Here is a 16193-nt window from a genome sequence, read left to right on the forward strand (position 1 = left end):
CTTGCGAGATTTCTCACCCTGCACCCAGGGACGAGGTGCTGGGCTCGGCCCCAGGTCCCCCCCAAAGCCTCTCGCGTGGCTGCTGCCCAAAACCACATCGCCGTTGCAGGCTGGCTTCTTGCTCCTTCTGTTAGCGCATCCCCGGGAGCCACACTGCATCTGCTGGGAAACGAGCCCAGGCTGGACCGAGCCCGAAGGATGCTCGAGGAGCTGTGCGGCCCCAAAAGGTGGTGGGGAAGGGGGGCTGGCGAGGACATAGCCCCAAACCCTCCCCAGGGGTGCCGGGAGCCCCGGGCAGTGCAGGAGGCAGCGGGTGCCTCCCTGCTGGTTCTGGGGAGCAGCGATTCCAGCAGAGCCTCCCCCAGCTGGGGCAGGACCAGTTGCCAGCCAGGAAAATGCAACCCAGCTCCTCAACCCCATTTGCAGGAAGCCCTCACTGCAGAGGGATAAAAACACAGTGAGGGGCTTGGGAAGAGCTCCCCAAACACCAGCAGCATCCCTGCTCCCTGTCGGAAACTCAGCCTGGCCCCTGCTCGGGGCTGCCTCCTCCGTACTCTGCTCCCCTGGCCTGGAGCAAGGGGACTCCAGCCTGCTTTGTGGCTCTTCTTGAGCTATATTCACAGGCAGGGAACACATTTTTCTTCTCCTCCGCAACCCCGTTCCTATGGTTTGTGTGAGTCCCTTCCAACAGGGCCCAATCCAGCACGGGAGCGAAGGAAGCTGCAGCCGACCCCAGCGCACAGCCCCGCACTCCCCCCTCGCAGCGCACTCACACACATCCAGTTCCCTCTGCAGACCTCACAGTCAGGTTAATCCCAGGTGAAACCCTGTGAACAGCGCTCGGCAGCAGCCAAAGCAGCATCATAGTTATTTCAGAAAGGAAAAGGGAACAAGGCCTGAAGGTACTGTGCCACTGAATAAATCCATCCCAGGCACACACTTCAAATACTTCATGCAAGACCTGGCCAGCCAGCCCACCCCACCCCAATGAATAAAAAATGACAAGAGGTGTGGAGAAGGGCAGCACAGACCAGAGGTACAACAAGGTTTCCATTCCTGGAGCCAACCTAGGTCAGGAAAGAAGGAACCGGAGAGAGCACAGACATGATGGAGAGCTGTAAAATCATGGGAGATGTTTACATTAATAACATAGTAAGTTCCAAACCAGAAGGAAGAGCGCTCTCCCATGCCATCCATGAACTCATCGCCAGGTGTTCTGGCAGGTGGATGTACAAAGGTTCAGCAGGAAAAGCTCCCAGAGGTTTGGATGCAGCCCCCAGGAGACCCCAGCGCACGCTTGCAGAAGGCCCTGGAGCAGCCCACCAGGCAAGGCACTGCTGTGCCCAGAGGGCTGCTCTCCTGTTGAGTCCTTCACGTCCCTTTCAAGGCACAATTCCCATCACCAAGAGCTATTTTTACACCACGCCGGCGAGCCCAGGGAGCTGGCAGGCAGGAGCCTTGGCTCAGGTTCCCGGCTCGAGTAGCTGCAGTAGGACCATCAGCAAACCATGTCTGTGCAGAGGGGCTGCCACTCGCCCCGTCAGCTCACAGGGACCCTTCAGCTGCTCTGAAAGGGCTCCCAGATCCTTGCACAAACCACATCCATTCACTCATGAAAACTTCTTCCCCTCCTGACAGGCTGCAGACGGCGTTTCACACCCTTCCATCCGTACCCCTTAGCTGAAGGACTTGAATTGCTACGAGGCTTTGAGAGCTCTGCACCCCCAAGCCAGCAACAATACGAAATGGGATGTCAGCACAAGCCGTGCAGCAGGACGCAACATCTGCATCTCAAAGCAGAAGGCAAGAATCCAAATGGCATATTTACAAAGCAACTTGTAACACCGCAAAAAAAATAAGCTGTCCTCTTAGCAACGTGCATCCTTCTGCAGTGGCACCGAGCTCCACAGCTTCACCAGGCTATATTTAGCAGAGCAAGAGGCTTACATCGAGCGTGCACAGCACGAGCAGAAAGTGAGCGCTGGGCCCATGAAGGGTGCAGGGGTTGGATCCCCACTGAAACCTCAGCCCTGGGCATTTTGGGGTGAAAACAGAAGAATGAGCTACAGCAGCAGCCGTGCTGCAGGGGCTGTGCAGGTGGAGCGGTCACAGCTGGCACTGCTGCCCCATGCAAAGCTTCCCCGAGCAGCCTCAGCTTTGCCACTGCAGCTCACTGCCTGGGAAGTCGCCACAATTAAAAAAAGTAAAATAAAATCTGATTTTGACCCTTTTGTCCAGCGTCAGTCTGCGCTCGAGCTGACCTGCAGAACAAACCAGCGCCCAGGTACAAAACTCTGAGCAGACCAAGGGCCACAGTCCTGGTGCTGAGCCCAGCAGAGCTTTCGCCAGCTTCAGGAGTCTGGATTTCACCCAGGGAGACTAATTGGGGACCCAAACGTAACGCTCTCTTAAGTACTTTGCTGGATCAAAGCCTGAATTATTAATGCCTGGTATTACACGGCAGCAGTACTTAACTGTGTGATATTAAAGCAGCTATTTCTCCGATGCTTCTGGTTTGCTTACATTTGTAATGCTATTTACTGACTTCCAACTATGCCACCTCTTAATTGAGGTTTCCTGTGTTTCCAGAAGCCAATCCCCTTTTTTTCCCTTGGTGTATTACGGCATCCTATTAGTCTCTTTCTGAAATACTGACACTATTTCCCCTTCACCTTTCCTTTTTCAAGCAGCACGAACTACTTGGCCAACAGCAGCACAACAGGAACGTGCCTGTGTACTCCCCCTTACGGGCCTAGGTCGTGCAAACCTGAGTATTGACCTTTCTTCCCAAATCCCAGCCATCAGGGTGTCCAAGCCCAAAAGGCGTAAGGGATGCAGGCACTGCTGGTCCCTGGTACACTTCTTAAAAGCGCAAACAAGAACAGATTTATTGCTGTGATTCACCCTCATACCAGACCCCTGGCACCCCAGCAGTGCAGCCTTTCCCGGGACAGGGAATGCCCACCCGGGGCCCCAGGGCAGGTGTACGTACAGCCTGCAGCTGTAATCAGAGGGATTTTTGCTCCCCAGGCACGTGGGGGGATGACACCAGGGTCACATCAGTGACAAACTGCTGCAAAGCGTGGGCTCCGTGTTCATTATCAGAGCCATCAATAACCCCGGCTGCCCTCATCACCCTGAAGAAGAAACACCTCTTCCTAGTTTTTCTAAAAATGAAGCTTTTTTTTTTTTTTAATGTCGCTGGGGGAAACCCACTGACATTTGAGGGAGATGTAAACAAACAGCTACGGCTTCACGCCCTTATTCAAATAACTCAGGGAGAGCCCCTCCAGCCCCAGCAGCTCACAGCAGCACCACGCACAGGCGCAGCACAGCATTTACATGCATCCCGCGCCAAAAACAAACAAACCACCTTGTTAATGGTGTTTCCTCCAGATTTTTTTGACACCAGATAAAGCCAGCTGTTGAAGTGGCTGCGTGCTGCTGTGCTGCCAGTTTAGCAGCAATGGATTATGTGAGCGAAAGCGAGGAGCGCTGCCCGCGTCCGATCCTGTCCCTCCCCATGCAGATCAGACCCAATTCGGGCAGGTTTTGACCCGCCTGTGACAAAACATCCCCCTGTCAAACCCTTCGGGATCAAGAAACAGGTCTTAGAGAGATGGGGTTGAGCATCACGAGGCGACCACCACCACGGGGACCCCGGCGTACCTGGCTGCAGGGAGGCACGAGGGTGCTCTCGGGTGAGAGCTGGCCGGGGCCGGGCCGGCGGCAGTCCAGCTGGATGAGGCTGCGGCACTGCGGGTGGCACGTGTACCTGCAGTCTGCAGAGAGAGGAGAACACAGTGAGCACCCGCACCGCGCTGGGGGGGAGCCAGGGAGCCCTAAGGCAGGGTCTCCGAGCCGCAGACGGGGGCAAGCAGCAGCAAAGCCCATCTGTAAAGACCGCTCCTGTGCCCTCTCCCCAGGGAACCTCGCGTTAGGACGCTCTGGCACGGGCAATGCTCCCGCCTCGTGTCCTGCTGCCTTTCCCCCACCTGCTGGAGCACCAATATACCAGACACAGGATGTGCCCGAGCCCCACCAGACCCACACGGCCTCATGCCCCTCCCCTGCTGAGCTTCTGAGGAACGTCACAGCACCAGCAGCAAAGCTTGGCCACAAGAGAAAGGATGCTTAATTTCCTTTTCACGAGGAAAAGGATGCTCAATTCTCCAGCATCAAGGGGCAAACCACCCTGGTATCAGACAGAAGTCAGACTATGTCAGGTCACCAGCTGTGAACATTTCAAAGGGGGGTTGCAGTGACCGAGGCGTGGATTTACCATCAGAGTGCCCCAAAACCAGGACGCAGGTGGTGGCCGTGACCTACAAGCCCCCGGCAGGCTGCCCTGGGGCAGCCAGGCGTTGGCACAACATGTTTGCTTTGGCTGCTGCCCCGTCCTGCTGCGGGACATTAACCAGCTCCAGGCAGGGATTCCACGGAGAGCCCTGGGATCACCTCCTGGGGCACGCACCTTGCTCTGCCTTGGGCACGGCCAGCACCTCCTGTCCGACACAGAAGCAGTTAGCCCCCGCCCCCCCCAGGGTTTTCCCCCAAAAGCCAGACTCCTCCGTTCTCCCCTGAGAGCAGCCACCAGCCTCCTTCTGCTTTAACAGCCCTTCCAACCCGTTTAATGTTTAACTGCCCTACAAATGCCATTAAAGCAACTTTTTACACCATCCAAAATTCCAGTGCGGTCACTGACCTGAAAAATAAAATAAAAAATCCCCCCAAAACAAGGCAAAAGAGTTGACGCAGCAGAAGGAGACAGGACTTTGGATGCTCTCGGGTGCACCGAAAGCACGCCTTGCACTTGCTGCTGCAGTGCAGCAAACCCACGCAGCGACACCACCGTGGCCGAGCAGGATCCTTCCTGCCCCTGCTTCCCCCAGCATGTGCGCGACACGAGCCCAGCAGCACGGCGTCCCCACAGGCCTCGGAGCCCCCACGGCAGCCAGCAGCTCGTTGCAAAGCAGCCTGGGCTCCCCCCGCCCCTCCTGCTGCCTCTGCAGCACCGCGTGGCGGCTCTGTGCCGTTTTTTGCTATTTATTTATTTTTGCACTGCTCTGAGTCGCTTGGAAATCTATAGATATTTCACTAATGCCAGTAGGGTCCTTTGATATCTCCATGGAAATTGGCTGGCGCTCGAGCAAGATGGGCTCGGGGCAGCTCGCGGCCCTGGGGTGGAGGAAAGCTGGGGCTCCTGTGGCACAGGGACAGGAGGAGCCGTGTCTCGTGGGGAGCAGGGCACTGCTGGGGCCCCGCGGGGACAGGAGACGCCCCCGGTGCTCTCCCAAAAGAGCCAGCACAGCTTGAAGCATAAGATTCCTTTACTGCTGTGAATTTCACATCATCACGCACCTTCCAGAACAGACCTGGAGCGGGGGATACGCCTCGAAGCTCCTGGCAAAGGACTCGCACGTGCATGTCTGAGCCCCTCCAAAAACCAATAACATTGACACCAGAACAGGAGTCCCCTCTGCAGGAAAACCCACATTTTCCTGTATTCTACTTATTTTTCCCTCCCTTTGGCTTTCAACTCATTGCTTTTGAATGTCTCAGGTTTGCAGGAAAGGAAAGCAATGTCCCACCTTTGTTCCAGCAATGGGGATTCCTGCTCAGCCCCACAAACGCTCCCACATGGGAATGTCCAAGAACAGAGCTGGTGCCTGGGGGCAGAGTATCGCCTCCAGGGGAGGCAGGGGAATCGTTTCTCATTCATCTGGCACCAGCTGTCTGTCATTCTCCTCTTCCAAGTCAGTCGTCTCAAGTAAGCCTGGGGGAAAGCAGGGAGCCTTGCTTTTTTTTTTTTTTTTTTAATTCGAGATAAGCTGAGCAGTTACATGGTAATTTAACGCATGACCTTTTGAGCAACTGAACCAGGGGACATTCACCAAGTCTCTGCCGGAGGTGCCAACCTGAGGGGGCTTCAGGTGCAGCCCCACCTGAGCACCTGGTGCCAGCAGAGCAGGGCTCTGGGTCCCTGCATGAGGCCACCAAGGGCTGTGCTGCTCTCCTTAACCCTGACTAGGAAAAAAAAAAAAAAAAAAACACCATTCCCTGCTGCCTATTTTATCCAGGATTTTCAGATTTAGACAGCTTGCTCCGACCACAGCCCGTGGGGCAGGAAGGCTGCAGCACCTGCATGTGGCAAGGTCCGAAATACGTAATATTGACCACAGAAATCACAGCTCCCGAGCACACCTCCGGATCGGGCCCATTGCGGGCAGGCATTTCTTTACAGTATTACAGCACGACACCTCCTTAGTCACCAGCACCTATTAGCAGACCTAATCACCCTGTATCTGGCAGGGAGCACTAATTTTAGAAAGCCAGCACAGCTTTAGGAAGCAGCCACGTGACAGGCTTGCCAGGAGCCACCGAAGCAGGATGCCTCCACTTAGGCTTTGAGATAATTTCTATTCCAGTCGAACAAAGCAACACTTGGAAAGGCAGTTTCTTTTTAAAGGGAAAAAAAAAAAAAAATCTGATCCCAATATAGAAAAAAAAGAGAAACACACACAGAAAAAAAACAAACTAGTGGCTGAAAAGAATTTCCCTTTATCCACAGATAAAGTTTCTAGGGGAGATAAAGCTGGATGGTGCAAAACAGCCCCATTCATTTAGTCCTAAATATAGCTCTGCAGGCACACTGCCTGCCCCTGCCCCCCACATGCCCCAGATGCTGCGGAGCATCCTTCAGCCTAATGCTTCTAAACTGTTTTTTGGCTGAAATCTGCACTTCCAGCAGCCGTGCTGCGGCACGCGCTAGGTGGCAAAACAGCGCGATCAGAGAGGACACACTACGAAACAACCCGTGTGATGTTCAAATCAATCTTGAAATTGCAAGAATTATCTCAAAGCTCCAGTTCCTGGTTTGTTAAGGATCCGTCCACTCACGGAAATAAAAAAAAAAAGCAGAAATCCTCCCAACATCAGCAAACCCACAAAAACGTGGGCAGGGAGATCTTGGCCAGCACGATGGATGAATGCCATCCGCAGCACACCTGGAGCCTTCCTGTGCTGAGAAGATTTCTTTCCTTCATCCTCCAGCCCTGAAATCCCTCGGGCAGCTCACGCACACACATTTGGAGCACGCCACGCACGAGGTTTGCCTTTGTGCTCACCCAGAGCCACCCGACGTCACTCGGGGTAACCTCAGCCGAGGCTGCAGGATGTGGCCCTGCGACCTAATGAGAGCTGCGTGTCCCCTCCTGGTGGGCAGGATGGGATCAGGACACCTCCACAGCCTCCACCCAGCACGTGCAGGAGAGGTCCTGAGCACCTCCCGACACCCCCCGCTGCAGCCACCCAGCCCTGCCTCTGCCCCATGCCTGCACCCAGCAGTCAAGGGCTGAGCAGGTTTGGGTCTAAATCAGGTTTTTGATTTTTCAAAGCAGGTGGAATCCGAGGGTGGGGTTTTACCTGTCCAGACCCGACCCTTCTGGTCACAGTAACTTGCCCAGGGGTCCCCTGCACCACTGCAAGGCCTGGAGCACAAAACCAGCTGCCAGGCAGACGATGCTCTTGGGCCAGATTTCCCAGGGAAGCCTCTCTGGGGGCTCCAGGAGCAGGGCCAGCACCTTTCCCACCACGCTCCTTTGTGGCAGGTTCAGGGCAGCCCTGCAGGAACCCCATCACACCTAATTAGCAGCAGAAAGCCATCATGCAGCAGCTACAGACAAACACATCCAGACCCACCAGCGCACGGTCCCCTACCTTTCAGCAGCACGGCCTCCCTCCTCGGCCGCTGCAGTGCCTCCGACCACAACTTCGACTTGGGAAAACGCCCGAAAATTTTGCGGATTCGCTTCGTTACAAGCCCAAAGCAAGCGGCTGCCTCCGCTTTCCCTCCCGACATCCTTGCAAGAGGCGACCAAGCACTCCCCGGCCAGCACGGGCAGCACAGGAGAGGTGCTGGGCACTGCACGAGCTGCGCCTGCTTCCACGAGAGGCCTTCCTCCCGTGGAGATAACGCATCGACATCGCCCATTTACAGCCCGCTGCTGCTTGACAGATATATATATTTATTTTTTTTTTAACAAAGAGGCAATGCACAGCTTGGGGCTGGTGCATCTCTGGGCTTGTCCTGCTAGCCATGGAAAACTTTCTATTTCTGGGGCTTTTTGCTTGATAAGATAAAACAACCCAAGGGAGGAGATTAGAGCCGAGAGGGAGCGCAGGACCCAGCCGCACACAGGAGGTCTCGCTCCGATCTCCTCCCTTCCCTTCGCTGCCTTTCCCCTGCAGTTGTCTAAAGCCTCCAATGTTTAATGAAGTGTTAGATTAAAGGAATACATCGAGGTTAACTGTATTTATAATTTTGACTTGAACTCTGCAGATGTGTAGCCAGGTTTTAGATCGATGCCGCTGTTCTTTCACAGCATCCATCAGTTATAACTGCGCTGGGTGTTGAGTGATGGGGTGGAACAGGCACCCCAAAACAGCACGTTTTAAATCCGTCACTTACAGCCTCTCATTTATAACTGCCTCATCTCTACTCCGAGATCTTCTCACAAACAGGGCAGCTTTCCCAGCATCCTGCACCACACATTCTTCCTGTTTTACCCCTGGAGTAACACAGATGAAAGTTCCCAAACTTCCCTAAACATCCCACCAAGCAGGCAAGGAGGTAACACAGGGGAATTTCTTGCTCACCCTTCTCTGTCCCATCCCCTTGAGAGACTCCCCACGGCTACACACATCCCTTCGTCCCACATCCAGAGCAGCAAGCTCAGCTAACCCCACCGGACCAGGAAAAAACAGGGGGAGAGAAAAGCCCCTGGACTAACCTGTACAACAAAAGCCGGAGCTTTTCCTGGTGTTTCTCTCCATAAATAATTCCCAAGGCATCGGGGCTGGACCGAATGCAGCCAGGAAGATGACCCCAGAGACCTGAGCTGCCCCAGGAGCCAGGGCAGCTGCTGCAGGGCCCGGGGCAGGCCTCAGCCCCTGCCCACACCTCTGTGTCCCCCGTAAGTGACTGCCCTGCTCCGGGAGGTGCGGGCAGGATGCGCCCCGTGCCCGCCCCCAACCCTGCAGCACCCAGCCAGCACCCACCCCAGTCACCTGCGAGGGCGAGCAGCCTCAGGAATCTGTCCGGGCCAGCTAAATGCAGAGAAATGCAACACGCCGTGGTTCTGTGAGCTGTTAGCGATCATTATTTACAGTGGTGAGAGCAGAGACGTGACGGGGCGTGGGAGGACGTGGAATACATGGAAAACCCTCGGGTCCTGGAGAGCTACGGGTGCAGAGCCCCATGCCAGCAAAGCTGTGCTCCTTGAGAGTGTCCCCACCTGGCAAAGAACTCCTTATCTTAAGCAAACATCTACTCAAGAACCTGCAATGTCAGAACTGCGGTTTACCAACTAGAAAGAGAAATGCTGTGCGTTTTGCCAGCTGCCTTCTTGAGGAAATTGGTCCTGATTCTGCAGTGCTTGAACACCAACTGAACTGCTTGGAGCCATAAGGGGGCTTCAGACCACTGAGGTAAACCCAGACACGTGCTGAGGTGCTTTGCTGAGCCAGGTCCACGTTGCAAGATGGATCAAAACCTGACCTCAGACACAGAGACCACCAGGAGGTGGGGGCCCCGACCCCTCCTTGGAGCAGCATTGCACAACCGGCCATCCTGCAGGGCAGCACTGGGTGGCTGGGGTGGTTTTCTTGTAAAAAGCCTTTTGGCCAACAGCACCCTATTTGGGTAATATCCCGGTCATCAGAGGTACGAGCTCCATCCTGTCGGGCCAGGAGGGCATCGAGCCCCAGCTGCCAGCCAGGCCCTGCTGGGCCCCCCCCAGCTCCCCACAGACCACGAGAGCAAACACACAGAGGTGGCTGTGGTCACTCCGAATGCAAGAGGCACGCCCGGCTTAACCCACCTGGGCCAAGGAAACAATTCCACGGGACTTGATAAACACAGCCCAGGAAATATGCGAGCGGTAACTCACACCCTGAGCTGCCCGGAGCAGAGAGGCCGCGGCGCAGCCCTGCCAGCACAGACACAAGGCCGGTGAACGCCTGGGGCGAGAGCCCAGTGCATAGCAGATGGTGGAAAAAGGCGAAGGAACGAGCACTGGGATGGGTCTGTCCTTGGGTTTTGCTAACGGCTGCAGTTCCAGGAGCAGGAATTTCACAGTCAGCACCTGCAACACCCGTACAGCAAGGATGGGAGCATCCTGCAGGAAGAACCGGGCCACCTCGGGGTGAGCTGGCATGGAAATGCAGTGAAGTGCTCTCAGGAAAAAAGGCAATTTCGAGGCTGCCCCGACAGATGCTTAGAGCAGAGCCAGGGAAATGGGTGGACGGGACGTGGAGCAGGTGGGGAGGGAGGAGGAGACGCAGCCCCCACCTTTCACAGAAGACCACCAGATGTGATATAGACACAAATATGTCAGAACTGCACAAACAAAACCCCGTGCATCCTCAGGCTACAAGTCAAAAGCAAACAAGCAGCAACCCTGCACCAGAAGAAAGAGATTCACCAAGGAAGCAAAGCATGCCCCATCTGCAGCTCTCGGGCATTTGTAAAAGGAGCCACTGCTGGGAGGATGATGAGCTCAGAAGATGTTATGAGCATTTCCACTGAAGTTTCCCTCCTTCCCAGCAATGCTGCTTGGCTGTTTGGGGAATTTTAAAGGCAGAACTACTCCCACAGCCTGGATAATTATCCACGGAACTGAAAAGGGAAATAGTTATTTAAGATTGGTTTCAATATAAGTAGGAAAAAAAGTCCTGTGAGAGAAGTCGCTCAAAACATCTATTTATACCACTCACAGCACCACAAAGTGCTGGGGATTAATATTTTAGATCGGGATTTTCAGAACAACCACCAGGCACCCAGCGCCTCACCTCATGTGCGAGCCCCACGACAGCTTGTGCAGGATGCCTGGTGAAGGACAGGAGCCCGATAACATTTGTTTTGCTTTGAATAAAGCCAGGCTCTTCCTTTCAGCACGTTCATCGCACATTTGCTGGGGTGCAGCGGGCGAGCTCCAGCCCCAGGGAATGCACCGGCCCTCACAGCTCTTCAAGGGAGTGAAGCAGGAAGGGCAGGCAGAAAGCAAAGGTACCACTGGCAAAATGCATCTACATCCCCCCCTTTCAAATAATTCAAATAACGTACCACCAAGCAAGCTCACCAGCCCCAGCATACCCCTTCACTGTGCTGTCTGGGTTCCATTTAATTACCAGCAGCCCGTGCTAAGACCTTAACACGATGCAGCACGGCCATATGGTGCAGCCACCTCCCCGATTGCCCTTCCTTTCCAAATGGCACCAGGAGGCGTGAGTACGAGCCCTGCTCACACTGCGCCACGCAAATCCCTGCTAGAAACATTTCATCAGTTCCTAACTCCAGGAAAGCCAAGCGTAAGGACCAGAAGGGGCTGAGCGTGGCACTAACTGCCCCAGTGAGGCTGGCATTACAGCACGGACCTGGCACAGTCCCCCAGATGAGCAAGAAAATAAGCAACAAAGCCTGCTCCAGAGCTGCACAGGGGGCCCAGCTCATTGCTTTGCCCCAAATAACCACCAGCAACCTGTCATCCATGCTGACACCGAGGGAATCCTGGCCCCACACACCCCTGGTGGGGTATGGATGATGCTACGTGCACAGCTCAAGAGAAGCCTCCAGCCAGCAGCAGACGGACGGAGCAGGCAGCGAGCGGTTCCACCTCGGGCTGCTTCAGCAGCTCCGGCCCCAGCCGTTCCCACACCCACAGTGCCAGAGCAAATTTCCTTATTAATTTCTACTGTCAGCCAGCAACAGAGAAAGGACAAATGGATTCATTACCAAGATTAATTGCACTAGAAATGCATCGGCATTCCTCATTTTCCAGTGGTAGTGGCGCTTACCATACAGCAGCAATCAGTGACATTTGCACTACGAAGAAGTGAAAGCTTGACCCAACCAACACAAAAACACCGATTTTTCCTCGGTTACCTGAAGACACACAGCACCTAACCCCAGCTGCTGCTCTAGCCCAGAGTGCTGTTGCCACCATGAGTTTTCCTTGCTCCTGTCCATGCTGATGCAAGTGTGACTAAGCCTGCCCGTTTTGCTCCCTGCACTGCTGGTGCTCAGCCTTTGCTGAGATAAACTGGCTCTGAAGGGCTCTTTGCTGCACCAAACCCTTCCCTTTGGGCTGAGCACACAGCTCGGGCAGGAGAAGCCCCCCGACTGAAGCACCCCACTGACACACACTGGTAGTTCTGGGGTCGGGGCACTTTCCCTGGAGGAACTTGGCACCAGATGTGACTTTTTTGGTACTTACAGTTGATTTATGGCACCTGTGTTCCTTGTGTCTGGCGCAATCTGCTGCCCCCAAGTTATCAGGGAGGGGGGTTACCAAACCTCCTCTGCCCCAGCCCCCTCGTTCCCCCTCCCTGGGACACCGCAGGGCTGCACCAAGGACATGCAGGGCGCGCGTGTGCCCCGTGGCCTGACAGCAGCCCCAGCCCCAACTGGGCCACCCCATTTGGTGGCTGGGAGCCCCCTCCCACACGACAGAAGCGGTGACCTCCCCTGCAGGACACAGCACACAGGTGACAAGTGCCGGATGGGCACAGCACGCATCTCAGCGACCCTCAGTGGCACAAGCACTTTAACCTGGGAGTCGGGACAAAGCAAGGTGCCCGACAAGCCTTCTATTTCTGGAGGGATTTACGCCCCACCGTAAAGTGTTACGGACACAAACCCTTTCCACTAACCGGGGAGATCTGCTGCCCAGGAATAACACCAAGCCCTTCACAGCCCTGGCAATGAGCAGCTAACCCCAGCTTTCCCCGAAAAACTCCGCTTCCCGCAGCCCTGCACCCGTCACCTCTGGGGGGGCCCCGGGGGGGTCTCGCAGGGGGCCAGGGGGGTGTGGGTGGCAGCGGGCAGGGGAGTGGGGCGGCGAAGTCGGGCAGGGGGAGGGGAGGGCAGGGAGGGATGGAGACCCTGGGCAGGGGTGCGGGGGGCAACGAGAGGGAGGGACAGCAGGGGTGCAGGGGACAGCAGGGGGGTGGGCAGCAGGGTGCGTTGGGCAGCGGGGAGGGGTTCAGCAGGGTTCGGGGGCAGCGGGGGGGGGCAGCACTCACAGTCGCAGCGCAGGGCGCGCTCCCGCACGGCGGCTCCGCACAGGTCGCACCAGCCGCGGCGCAGGGCGCGGGGCACGAAGCGGTGGCCGTGACCGCGGCCGCTCTCCGGGGGCTCCCCGGGGGCCGGGAAGATGCTGCGCACGTCGGGCAGCAGCCGCGGGACCCCCCCGCGCCGCCGCAACCGCCGCGCCCCCCTCGCCCCGCCGGGGCTCCCCGGCACCCGGCCGCCCCCCGGCTCCGGGGCGCTGGGAGCGGGGCCCGACGGCCGCCGCATGGTGCCGGGAGGGGGGCACGGCCCCAAACACCCACCCCCCCCCGGCCCCAAAAGCTCGCAACCCCACGGCCACGCCACGGGCTCCCGGGACCGGGCAGCGCAGGCGCCTTGGCCCGGCCCCGGGGAGGAGACAGGGCCGGGGGGGGGCGTGGGAGCGGCCGCCGTGGGATTCCCACGGGGAACCCCCCGCCGCGAAGGCTGCCCCCAAAGCCACCCTCAGGACCTCTCCCCGCGCCTTTGCTCCCCCCAAGGAAAGGGCTCCCCCTTCCCCCGGGGGGGTTCTCCCAGCAGGAACCTTCCCCGTGGGACCCCCCCCACGCTCTCCTGAGACCCCTCCCCACGGGACGCGGCTCCCCGTGGGCCCGATGCTGGCTGGGGGCAGCACACAGCACCCCCGGTCGTGGTGCCACAGCTGGGGCGGGCAGCCCTCAGCACAGAGCTGGTGGGGGTGGCAGCAACCCAACCCCATCCCCATCCCCATCCCCTTCCCCTTCCCTTCCCTTCCCTTCCCCATCCCCATCCCCATCCCCATCCCCATCCCCATCCCCATCCCCAACCCCATCCCCATGCCCAGGTTTGCCCCCCCAGGAGCAGTAGGAGCATGTCTAAGGTGCTGCTTTATATACGGTCAATAAAACCCGGGTGCAGCCACACAGGCTGGTGCAAACCCTCTCCTAACTCAGACTGGATGCATGGACCCGGCTGCAAGGGCAGCTGGAGCGAATTCCCTTTCCCCACTGAAATGCCAGCAGGGCTCTGGAGCGCTGCTGAGGGCTGTGAGCCGAAGCAATTATCTCTCCCAGCTGAGGCTTTTGTGGTTGTGGGAGAAGTGAAAGGGAAAATATTATGGCCAATTTCTGGAGTGGATCTGAGCAGGCTCCAGCACTGCGGTGCCAAGGATAGCCGTGTCTGGTTTGCCAAGCCCTCTGGACACCCTGGGCCATGCAGGACACGCATCGCCCAGGCTTTGGGCTAGCTGTTGAACCACCAGCACATCTCTTCTCTGCAGTGCTCAGTCACATTGGTTTGAAACATGTAGGTGGGGGCAGAATCATGCCTGTGCTCCTCCGGTTTGTGTGAGAGCAGTCAGGTGAAGAGACAGCTGCAGTGAGCGCAGTGCTGGGCTGTGTGAGTCCTGGCTTCGGGATGCTGAGTGTGGTATCTTCATGAATTCCTAAGGACAAGATGAGCCAAAGATATTTAAGTCCTTTTGGAGGACTTTAGTTTGAAGGATGGATTGAAACACTGGCTCTGAGTTACAGAAGACTAGTGCCATAAGCAGTCACCGATAAGAGCTTAAAACTAAAGGAATTATGCAGCCCGCAAAATTCGAGTTTTGTTCTGTGTTAAGTAGCATGATTAATATCTGTAAGGTCCTTTTCTTCCCTGTTCGGGATCCTGATTCACTTTCATGCATCCTCTGCTTCTGCTTGAGAACAGCAGCAGATTTATTCCTGGGCAAGTGTTTCCCCCAAAGTCGGTATTTCGGCCTGTCCTCTTCCCTGACCATGAACAGAACAAGGAGTCAGCCTTGATTCTGGGAGTCCCCTTTGCAGCTGCTGTGTTAGGGCAGTTTAAGCACAGCAAGGGCTGTTAGTAAATTTTTTTTTTTTTTCCTGTGCCAAGACATAAATCCCTTCTTGCTAGAGCCAAACGTGTTCCAGGTCAGATGCTCAGCTGGTCCAAATCAGCCCAGCTCCACTGAACCTGAGCAAGTGCCTGGGCTCCCTGCCCTGCGCCGATGGGGGATGTCAGTGAATTTGGGGTGGATTAAAGATAACATTAGTTATAAAACTAGGAGAATCCTAGAAAATAATTTGCAGGAGAAAAGTTTTTAAGTGATGGCTTAGTTCCACCACTTGTACAGTAAGCCGTTGGGTTTGACAGTCAGGATATTGGTTTTTACAATTAAAATGAATGGGAACATTCAGGCTTGGTGCCAAATACCACTCAGAAGCAGTTTCCTGTGCAGGGGCAGCTCCTGGCACTCTCAGCCTGTTCTTACAAGAAAGCAAAGCCAGGCACAGTCCCGGAGCTGCTGCTCCTTGCTCCTTCAAGCCATGGTGTGCGCCTTGAAGCCTGCTGTCCCCCTGCAAAATTCACATCCCTGCTGAGACCTGGGCAGAGGTCGGTCAGCTCCAGGGGCACGCTGGTTTTTCCTTGTGCCGCCATACGTCTCCCAGTAGGGGCTGAAAATTTTTGCCATGGTCAATCCGAGGATTGACCCACACCAGGCAGCCCCCTGCCTCTCCGTGGTGCCGCTCTGACCCCCGGCGCTGGCCGAGTTCTGTGGTCCCAGGGCTGGGGACGAGCTCAGGGGCTCGCAGGAGCTCAGGGACCAGAGCAGCCCGGCAGGCCCAGACTTGGCCAAAGGTTTTTGGCTGAGCCAACGCGTGTCACCTCCAGAAAACGTGCTGGGAAGGGAACTGGAGGAAGGGTGAAGGGAAGATCTGGGTGTTTCGTTCTCTGCCGAGGGACAGGTTCGGGCAGGCACGCTGAGCATCCCCGCCGCAGCTGAGTCAGACGCGTTTGCTTGCCCAGACAATGGCTCAGCCTCTGCTTCCAGCGGCACCACCGGGAGCTGCACGGAGCCGCCCCTGGGCTCTGCTGGTGCCGGCGCTGCCCAAGTCCCGGCTCCGACCTCCCTGAGCACCAGCAGCCAGCGATGCTGACAAGGCAAACACACGGCCATGGGCTTCGTGCAGGGAGAAAGAAAGAATCCAAACGTGTCCTAAATCCCCTTTCACCAGCACAGCCACCACCTCGCAGACCACAGGAGCAAAGGGGGCCACCGGCTGCCACCCCACACCCTGTTAGTGCTCACCCTTCCCAGGGT

This window comes from Cygnus olor, chromosome 24 (genome assembly GCF_009769625.2).
Source record: "Cygnus olor isolate bCygOlo1 chromosome 24, bCygOlo1.pri.v2, whole genome shotgun sequence".
Lineage (NCBI taxonomy): Eukaryota > Metazoa > Chordata > Aves > Anseriformes > Anatidae > Cygnus > Cygnus olor.